At 51.7% G+C, this 10,000-nt stretch overlaps 1 pseudogene across 1 annotated transcript in view; it reads left to right on the top strand.

The window, feature by feature from the left end:
* LOC311377489 (protein kinase C and casein kinase substrate in neurons protein 1-like) overlaps positions 1-9,757 on the top strand; it is a 14,352-nt pseudogene extending 4,595 nt beyond the window's left edge. The window contains exons 3-6 of the transcript XR_014684311.1: positions 2,951-3,107; positions 4,678-4,913; positions 9,147-9,301; positions 9,582-9,757. The product of XR_014684311.1 is annotated as a protein kinase C and casein kinase substrate in neurons protein 1-like (transcript). The remainder of the gene's footprint in view (positions 1-2,950; positions 3,108-4,677; positions 4,914-9,146; positions 9,302-9,581) is intronic.
* Positions 9,758-10,000: the final 243 nt, after the last annotated feature.

Here is a 10,000-nt window from a genome sequence, read left to right as displayed (position 1 = left end):
TTATTTTCCATCTCGGCAGAAGACAAGTTCCCGAATATCTCAGGATTGTGTACTTAGCAACGCGCGGCCGTCTCTCACCATAACGGCTGTGACTTACAACCTTTTCCAATGGGGTTTGAATGGGACTTCATCCTGAGATCAACTTCTCAATGGGAATCGAGTTCCACATGAGACAAGGTCTACGGCAGCGCTGTCTCTACAGCCGCAGTAAGAACAGTCCATTCTGGTTTACGGTCCCTCTAAACTGTGGTGACTGTGGCTGTGTTTATCACGGCCACATGTGTTCCCCTCAATGCAAACATTTATCTCCCTCCTATATTTTTTGCACTAAACTACCACTTTGGCGCTGCGCGGCCGGGCTGCTCGCGCTTTTATCGCTCCCTCTCCTGTCGTTTGCTGCGTCTACTGGATATCAACATCCCAGGCTCAGACTTGATTATGATGCGGAGGTGTGCCCCTCGTTCAGGGCCTCGCGGCGCCACTGCCGTCAGAGCGGGACGCTGTGCCGCTGTGTGTGATCTGTAGTCCTGAGATGAGATGAGGAGGGAGATGTGGAGACTTTTAGAACACGTTTGTAACCGGAAGGTTGCTGGTTCGATCCCCGGCTCCTCCTAGCAGAGTGTCGAGGTGTCCCTGAGTAAAGGCCCTGTCCCAATTCTCCCCCTTCCCCTATAGATTTGAGCCCTAACCCTAGATTTTGCGCGTTTCCGCGAAGGGGTAGGGTGTCCCAATACTTAAGGGAGCAAGGGGGAGTGCTGTTTTTCCCTTAAAATCAACCCTTGAACAGGTCGGGAGCTGACTTGCAGCTAAGGGCACTCAAAGCAAGTGTTCTTGTTAAGGGGAGAGAGATGGGACTATGACGCCTCACCCTAACTGCTCCCAACGCGCTGGCTTGACTCCGCCGTCGGTGTGTGACTGTGTGCATTAACCTTTGTGAGTCGCTTTGGGTGAAAGCGTCTGTTAAATGCCCAAAATGTAAACGTAAATGTTTTAGTCACAAGTTGAACAAAAAAAACACCAGGGTCACATCCACTCGGAAACGCGCCAATTATATTAAAAAAAAAGGTCTTTCTTTCTTTTCCTTTTATTTTTAACAAGACCTACCGCCTGTTCCTCTCTGACGCCTGTGATAGGCTGCCTCGGCAGATTGTGCCGGAGCAGATGTGCGTCGGGCCCTGTGATTGGCTCGAGGAGGGTCGGCAACCAATGTGCAGTTGGCCCCACGGTGAATTCCTCAGCTGGTTTTGTTTAATAGGGGGACGAGTGAGAAGCGCCAGGACGACGGAGAGCAGGAAGGAGCGAGGGGGGAAAGATTGACGGTTTTACGTACGTTTATGTATTATGTGAGAGATGAGCAAGAAAGGGCACTTTGCAGTCCATGTGTTTTATAACCTATGAATCAGTTGTACACCGACAGTGTTTAAGGGAAAAAACCTTTTGACACACTTCATTAGGGGCCGCGGTTGTAACGAACGACCAAGAATACTTTCATAAACGTTTACCTATGAAATGAGTTATGGGACGGAGCTGCTTTTAAGAGAGCTGCGTCTAGCCGCCTTCGCGCTCTGCTCAAACGCTTTCCGCAGCTTGTAAACGTGTCCTTCAGAGAGAGAGAGAGAGAGAGAGAGAGAGAGAGAGAGAGAGAGAGAGAGAGACTCACCAGAGAGAGAGAGAGAGAGTTGGGGTTTTGTTGTATTACGTGGCGCCTTCCAGGAAAATGGAGGAGAGATCTTCCAAATTCCACATCCACAAACAAAACATGTGTCATTGCACTCAGCAGCAGCGGGGAGCCGCGGCTGTCTCCATGGCGTTCCCTGGGCCTCGTGCCCCTCCGCTGGGCCGGACCCTCGGCCCTCCGGTCCCCTGGCCCCCGCTGGGCCTGGGCCCGGGACTGTGACGAAGCTGCCACCGAGGAACCCGATGCACCCGCATGACACGTCCCACCAGCCACAGGGGATTTCCCCTTCTTCTTCTCCTTAAAGAGCAGTTCATACAAAACGAAGCCTCTTTATCCCACGAAGAGAGGCCCCCCCCTGCAGTCATTTTGAACGTCCAGATTTGGACGTTCAAAACGTCCAAATCTGCTGAAGAGGTCCCCCCGCTGAAGAGGTGAAGCTTGTTCGCTCGCCTTGAGTCGCAAAATCGCTGACGTAAATTGTGTTGGGGCCCCGATTAAATGTACTGGAGCAAATTCAGGATTCAATGTGCAGATTGGTTCGGGTGATTTGGCAGCTTCACTTCACGGGGGCTTGGAGTTTAAAACGAGCTCGGTTACATATTCACGGGTCCTCCTTAGTGCTACTAAACAAGGAGAGCTGGAGTGCTTGGTGATTAAAAAACATTTGGGGAAACACCAACGCATAGAGGCGAGGGTTTAAACCCTTTAAAGTGTCCGGGGCTGGAATGTGTGGACGATGGATCAGGTTATGGATGTTATGGATGTTATGGATGTTATGTTGTGTTATCCAGGCACCGACCCAAGCTCCCCTACGGCCGGGCTTATTCAAACTGGACTGGACTCACACTCTTTCTTTGTGTATCCGTGTGTGTGTGCGTGTGTGTGTGTGTGTGTGTGTGTATGCCTCTGTGTGTCTCTGTGTGCCTGTTTGTCTCTGTGTCTGTATGTATGTGCCTGTGTGTGTGTGTCTGTGTACGTGTGTGTGTGTCTCTGTCTGTGGCTGTACATCTGTGTGTCTCTTTCTGTGTGTGTGTGTGTGTGTGTGCCTGTTTGTGTCTGTGTCTGTATGTATGACTGTGTGTGTGTGTGTGTGTGTGTGTGTGTGTGTGTGTGTGTGTGTCTGTGTGTGTGTGTCCCTGTCTGTGTCTGTACCTGTACATGTGTGTGTGTGTGTGTGTCTCTTTCTATATCTGTGTGTGTGTGTCTGCTAAATGCCCTAAATCTAAATGTGTATGTGTGTGTGTGTGCGCGTGCGTGTGTGTGTCCTTACAGCCTGGGAACTATCAGCGGACGGTCAAGCGGACGGAGGATTCCTTCCAGGCGTGTAATGACATCGTGGCGTGCTTCCAGGAGAGGGCCCGCGTCGAGAGGCAGTACGCCCAGCAGCTCGCCGAGTGGAGCAACAAGTGGAGGCCCCTGGTGGACTCCAGTGAGTACTGCGGGCCCCGCACCACGCATCTCCCAAGAAGGGGCTGACTGCAGACCATGAGCCCGTGAGCCACGGCCATTCCTGCACTGTTGTGCTCCTGCACCGAGAGGAGAGGAGGAGAGAGGAGGGCCGTGTTCCCCCAATCACCTCACTTCTTCACTCATTCCCTCACTCATTCACTCATTCACTCACTTGCTTCCTCAAAATAGTACTTAGCGTTGTGTAGCGTCTCGACCTAGCTATCTGTGTTGTATACGGGGGTTAACCTAGTGATGGTTAGTGTATACGGGGAATGGGTTAACCTAGTGATGGTTAGTGTGTACGGGGAATGGGTTAACCTAGTGATGGTTAGTGTATACGGGGAATGGGTTAACCTAGTGATGGTTAGTGTATACGGGGAATGGGTTAACCTAGTGATGGTTAGTGTGTACGGGGAATGGGTTAACCTAGTGATGGTTAGTGTGTACGGGGAATGGGTTAACCTAGTGATGGTTAGTGTATACGGGGAATGGGTTAACCTAGTGATGGTTAGTGTATACGGGGAATGGGTTAACCTAGTGATGGTTAGTGCTTGGCACTATGACCATCCTTACTGTACCGACAGCTTTATACTGTTGTTTCTCTTTCATGGACAAATGTACTTATTGTAAGTCGCGTTGGATTAAAGCATCTGATGCAAAATGCCCCAAAAATGTAAATGTAAATTCCAAGGTTCTTATGAGGTGACCACTATTTAGTCCTCCTGTTTAGGAAGCGAGTGAGGTAGGGAGGGAAGGGATAGGAGGAATGCCAAGCGAATGATGCACCGCCCTGATGTTTATTCGTCGCACAGCCAAAGCGTTTGATGCTGAAGATGACTCAGATGAAAAGGGTAAAAATGATTGATAGAGAAAGGTTCCCAGGATGGATGGACTCCTGCGCCGTTTCATCCTGAGGAACAACGCTGCTTCAAGCCCATACCTCAAAACAACCGTCTCTAACCACATTCCTTAAAGAGGTGATATCATGCTTTTTTTTCGACTTCTCCCTCTGCTTCAGACTGTTGAATGACGTACGTGTGCGTGTTTTTACGACTGCGAAGCTAGAAAAAAATGGATTAGTATTGGCGCCCACCGAGAACGGCCTTCAATAAGTGCGTCAATATTACTGCACTTGCATAATGGTGAGACGGTGCAGCAGTGGGCGGTTGCCGAAATTGGTTTTGCAGGAATGAACAGTGTGAGAATGATAAGGGGCATTGCTAAAGGTCCCGTGACATCACACCACCAGGTGTGTGTGTGTGTGATTAGCCGTTACAAGCCGTTTTGGAAATCTGCCCCTTATGACATCACCAGTGGGGCGTGTCCACCTAGACGTGCGTGCTGGACTGGATCAGTCCACCAGCCTACCCCAGTGGACCGGATGGCAAACTCTGCTCATCTCATCCGCTACACATCACAGGTGGACACGCCCACCTGTGATGTCATAAGGGGCCAAAAACGGCTTGTTAACGGCTAAATCACACCACACACCCGGTGGTGGCGGCGTGCCACGGGGACCTTTAACAGCGTGTACGTAACCCTGTGCGCAGGCCCGCTGTACGGCTCCCTGCTGAAGGCGTGGAAGTGCTTCCTGTCCTCGGCGGACCGCCTGGCGTCCTACCACTCGTCCATGTGCCGCTCGCTGGTGGCGGAGGACGGGGACCGCGTGCGCAGCTGGCAGAAGGAGAGCTTCCACAAGAAGTTCTTCGGCGGCTTCAAGGAGTCCCAGGACTTCGGGACGGGCTTTGCACGCGCTCAGAAGCCCTGGGCCAAGCGGCTTAAGAAGGTAAGGGCCCTAGGCCAAGCGGCTTAAGAAGGTAAGGGCCCTAGGCCAAGCGGCTTAAGAAGGTAAGGGCCCTAGGCCAAGCGGCTTAAGAAGGTAAGGGCCCTAGGCCAGGTGGCTTAAGAAGGTAAGGCCCTAGGCCAAGTGGCTTAAGAAGGTAAGGGCCCTAGGCCAGGTGGCTTAAGAAGGTAAGGCCCTAGGCCAAGTGGCTTAAGAAGGTAAGGGCCCTAGTCCAGGTGGCTTAAGAAGGTAGGGCCCTAGGCCAAGTGGCTTAAGAAGGTAAGGGACCTAGGCCAAGTGGCTTAAGAAGGTAGGGACCTAGGCCAAGTGGCTTAAGAAGGTAGGGCCCTAGGCCAAGTGGCTTAAGAAGGCGTAGGGCCCTAGGCGAAGCGGCTTAAGAAGGTAGGGCCCTAGGCCAAGTGGCTTAAGAAGGTAAGGCCCTAGGCCAAGTGGCTTAAGAAAGTAGGGCCCTAGGCCAAGTGGCTTAAGAAGGTAGGGCCCTGGGCGAAGTGGCTTAAGAAGGTATGGCCCTAGGCCAAGTGGCTTAAGAAGGTAGGGACCTAGGCCAAGTGGCTTAAGAAGGTAGGGCCCTAGGCCAAGTGGCTTAAGAAGGTAGGGCCCTGGGCGAAGTGGCTTAAGAAGGTATGGCCCTAGGCCAAGTGGCTTAAGAAGGTATGGCCCTAGGCCAAGTGGCTTAAGAAGGTAGGTAGATAGATGTCTAACTATGAATACAAAATGACTGTGAACAGGTCAAGTGCTGGATTCTGTCTTTATTCACCATCCAAAATGAGGTTTTCAGTTACTCTTGTTGGCGCCAGTGTATCGAATCTCGTATCGCACGAAGAACGGCGACAATGTAACGCTCCTCTCTTCAAGAATCAAGACTGAAAGATAATCCGGTCGTGTGCCCCTGATCTCTCATGTTTGTGGTTTTCGTGTCTTTAATACTGTTGCGTCGTTGTTTTGGTTGTTGCAGTATGTTGTGTTGTTGTTGTCGGTGGGGGGGGTTGTCTGTTGTGTTTTAACTGGAGCACGAGCAGCATGAGTCCAAAACTAATTTCCCCGTGGGACAATAAAGTTATATTGACTAGAAGTGAAGTTCAGTGAGCTAGTGCATTCGGCTCTTTCACGCCTCGCACATCGGCACTGGTGGTGTGTGTGTATGTGTGCGTGAGTGTGTAAGTGTGTGTGTGTGTGTGTGTGTGTGTGTGTGTGTGCGTGCACGTGCATGTGTGTGTGTGTGTGTGTGTGTGTGCGCGCGTTCTGCGGCACCATGTGCTGTGACTTCACGCCCTAAATATTCAGAAATTACATTAAATCCTAAAGATCGGATTCATCCGAGGTTAGCGCTGCAGGGTCTCCCGCGCTAACGTAATGTTCGGGGCGGTCAAGAAGAATTTCACACTCCCACTTTGACGAACAAAAGGAAGCAATGAAACCTAGCGGTAGCTTGTCGCTATCGATAGCGCGCTAATATACCACACACACTCGTCACGGCGGTTTCAGTGGAAATTACTCATGCCGGACACGACGCGTTCCAGCGCTGTGTTATTGGTTAAATGACTAATGATTTGATTAGACCGCAAAACCTTTCAAGAAGTGGAAACTGGTGTATAGTTGCTGACTGAGTGCCTCCGGAGACAGGCTTGTTCTTTGAGTAATGGCTTAATCACACCAAGTCCTGGAGGCAGTGCGTACGCGTCCGGCGAGGAGGAGGAGAGGAGTTTGTAACGTCAAGCAGACACGGCCCCCAGTACGGCAGATTCAGGTCGATTAGGAGTGTTTCAGATAGTTAAATGAGTAAATACGGCTACGAGATACATCCCTGAAATAATCAAAGTCGTCCTCGGAACTATGTTGTCTGATTTATATATGTATCTATACGTATCATATATATTGCCTACTTTGTTTACTTCAGGGTCAATTCCCAAGCCATTTTTATTCAGTTCATAGGCACATGAACTGAACCCCTTCGTTCAGCAGGAGTTTTACATTATCGACACAAGCCAAGATCTTTTTTTCAGGGTTGGTGTTTTTCTTTGCGTGACCCTATTTACACCCTACTTTGAAACAAACACCACATCAACCTGGGCTGAGGTTGAGCGAGCGGAACTCCGCCCTGTCAGACAAGACGGATGGAGACGACCACGCCCGGTCGAACAGTATCTGGGCTCTGGTTGGCCGGGGGGGCTGGTTTAAGGATGCTGCGGTCACCATGGACCATGACCCACTCTGCTCTGTTCTGTTCTAACCCTCCCAGTGAAAGGTGTGCTGCTGTCAGCCACACACAGAGCCAGGGTCACCCCCCCCCGCTGTGCACGGCCACAGACACACTTCCACTGAGTACGTGGCTGCTAAGCAGAAAGGCCTTTTGTCACACGGATTCTGCAAATGCCAATATGTACAAATTGTAATTGTGTTACAAGACCAGCAGCAGATTGCGCTATAATTATCATTCTTTATGTTTCCAGGTGGCTAATTCATGGTTCATATTCATATACTAGTCATGGACTCTATACATCAAACCGCTATATTTAGATGATAGACCTGGTGTATCATAAGAAACATATGTCGGGTTGTTAAGGGAAATGCAGTCGGCTTATTGGCCGCTCAAAGCAGCGACAGACAAGCCCCGTTCATTAAAGGGGTGATATGATGCCAGCAGGTGGCGAATCACACGCACACCTGGTGGCATGACATCACCCCTTCAATAGTTGGTTCTATCTGAACTTTCTGTATCTGTGTTTGTGGTGTGTAACGTGGAGGTGTGTAACCTGGTGTGTAACGTGGAGGTGTGTAACCTGGTGTGTAACGTGGAGGTGTGTAACCTGGTGTGTAACGTGGAGGTGTGTAACCTGGTGTGTAACGTGGAGGTGTGTAACCTGGTGTGTAACGTGGAGGTGTGTAACCTGGTGTGTAACGTGGAGGTGTGTAACCTGGTGTGTAACGTGGAGGTGTGTAACCTGGTGTGTAACGTGGAGGCCCTTGGGTCTCAGGTACTGTCAGGCACACAGTACCCCTGCAGTGTCCAACCCGAGCTAACCGGCTAAGCTACAGTAATAAGCTCCACCGGTCTCGACTCAGCGGCCTCGCTAAAACACCACCGGAGCATCGGCCTCTCTCGCGCCGAGGGGGGAACCCACCCACAGCGGGGGCCCTCGGACATCTGTCTGTGACGCCCGGACGGACCCAGGCGCCCACCTCGGATCAGGGAGGTAGGGTCTACCCTCGTTAGCATGCCGGGGGGGGAGACCCCCACTAAGAGGACGACGGAGTTGTCCAAGCAAAACCAAACTCCTTCTTGCCAGCCTCCTTCTAACCGCCGCGGCTCTCGGCTGCCAGCCCGCTCCGAGTTGCCAGGCGCCAGTCGAGAAGCCCCTGAATGCGTTTCAAACGTTTACTTGTTAAGAAGTTGGCCTGGCGTCTCTCCCCAGAATGACGAGGCATTATCCTCGAGCGTCAGCTTGTTGCTAATTCTCCCGTTCGCCTTGAGGGGACGCGCTCTGGACTCTGGAAGGTTGTTTTTAATATCACGGTTGAGCGCGGGCGTAGCGCGCTGTTCAGATTGAGACGCTTACAATGCCTTTCACTGAGGGGAGCAACAGGACGGAAAGCTTTCTTTTGGGATCCTTGTTCATCCCTTGTTCTCCCATAATCAGCTCAGCTCAGGAGGCAGAGCGGGGGTGACTGGTAACCTGAAGGTCGCTGGTTCGATCCCCGGCTCCTCCTCCTAGCTGTGAGTGTCGAGGTGTCCCTGAAGCAAGACGCCCTCACCCTGACTGCTCCCTGACCCGTTGGCTGTCGCCCTGCGTGGCTGACTGACCGCCGTCGGTGTGTGTGAATGTGTGTGCGTGAACGGGTGAATATTAGGCAATAATGTAAAGGCAAGGCAAGGCAACTTTATCTATATAGCACTTTTCACACACAAGGCAGACTCAAAGTGCTTCACATATAAACATTGTCATACAATAAAAGAAAATAATAGATAAGTAAAAAGTAAAATAGATAGAAAATAAATGCAAAGTTTAAAAAAGTGCTTTGAGTGGGCACTAGTTAGTTAAAAGCGCTGTAGAAAGGCAGTCCATTTACTTGAGTTCCGTTATTTTTTTCTGCGTGATCAGTAAAGGGGGGGGGGTGGGGGGGGGGGGGGGGCCCTCACACTCACAACAGTAGCCTCGGGGGGGGGGCCAACGATCCCACCCTAACCCTACCCCCGCCCCTGTGGGGCCCGTGCAGCTGGAGAAGGCCCGCAGCGCGTACCACAAGGTGAGCCGACGGGAGCAGCTGGTGAGGGAGCGAGAGGCCCACGCGGCCGGGAACCCCGACGTGGGCCTGGAGAAGCAGAAGAAGCTGCAGGAGGAGCGGGAGGCCGCACAGCAGGTGCCGACAAGGTAAGGGGGGGGGGGGGGGGGGGGGGGGGGTGGGGGGGGGGGGGGGGCGGGGGCTTTTAGGGGTGTGTGTATTGTGAGAGTGTGTTGGTGTAAATGATGTGTGTGTGTGTGTGTGTGTGTGTGTGTGTGTATGTCTTATATGTGTGTGTCTCTGTTGTGTGTGTGTGTGTGTGTGTCTCTGTTATGTGGTGTGTGTGTGTGTGTGTGTGTGTGGTGTGTGTGTGTGTGTGTGTGTGTATGTCTTATATGTGTGTGTGTGTGTGTGTGTGTGTGTGTGTAGGTGCGTGCGCGCTACGAGAAGGTTCTGGAGGAGGTGAGCCGCTACGCTCCGCGCTACATGGAGGAGATGGAGTGCATCTTCGACCAATCACAGGAGGAGGAGAGGAAGAGGATCAGCTTCCTGAAGGAGGCCTTCCTGTCCATCCACAAGCCCCTCGACGTCACCACCAACCAGAGGTCAGCACGCGGGCGTGTGTGTGTGTGTGTGTGTGTGCGTTTGTATGATTGTATTATATGTTGTGCATGTGTGGTTGCATTTTTGCATGGGTGTGCTTGTGTGTGTGCGTTTGAGTGTATGTGTGTGTATTTGTGTGCAACCTTTTTCTTTGCGTGTATGTATGTGCGTGTGCACGTTTGTGTGTGTAGGTGTGTGCACGTTTGTGTGTGTTTTGTGTGTGTGTGTGTGTGTGTGTGTGTGTG

This window comes from Micromesistius poutassou (genome assembly GCF_964030765.1).
Source record: "Micromesistius poutassou genome assembly, contig: SCAFFOLD_4065, whole genome shotgun sequence".
In the NCBI taxonomy this organism is placed as follows: domain Eukaryota; kingdom Metazoa; phylum Chordata; class Actinopteri; order Gadiformes; family Gadidae; genus Micromesistius; species Micromesistius poutassou.
This window is presented reverse-complemented; position numbering and strand designations above follow the sequence as displayed.